Here is a 457-nt window from a genome sequence, read left to right as displayed (position 1 = left end):
GTGCGAGATTTCACAAAAATGCAATAAGAAATTTCCGAAAGCCTGATGACTGTAAAACCTCTCACTCACATGAGCAGAGACAGTTCTCAGAGATGTAAAAATGGCTGCCAAGGCAATGCACCAACTGTGTTACCACATCGCCAGGGTCATAATAAAAACAACAAAAAAAGACAAAGAAATGAATGTGGAACAATTACAATAAAAGCAAATAGATACAAAGACAGAGAGGAGGTCAATCTTGTCTACCAATTTAAGGTAGTGACGAAATCCTCATCTCCACTTAGCAGTTTTATGCACATAAAATCAGTATGGGTGCCCCAAGGGGACATTAGACTGTAATTTAGGTTTGGGATTTTGCTGCAATGTACATGAGAAATAGGATTTCAAGCTCTACCAGGCAATTCTCTTGAATCTTCTGCTACACAAAAATACTGGGAATCGTTTTTGACACAGATTT

The sequence above is a fragment of the Trachurus japonicus genome, chromosome 18, assembly GCF_045865225.1.
Source record: "Trachurus japonicus isolate A0001 chromosome 18, Traja_1.0".
Classification (NCBI taxonomy): Eukaryota; Metazoa; Chordata; class Actinopteri; order Carangiformes; family Carangidae; genus Trachurus; species Trachurus japonicus.
The sequence above is the reverse complement of the archived record's forward strand: the minus strand, read 5'-3'. Positions refer to the sequence as shown.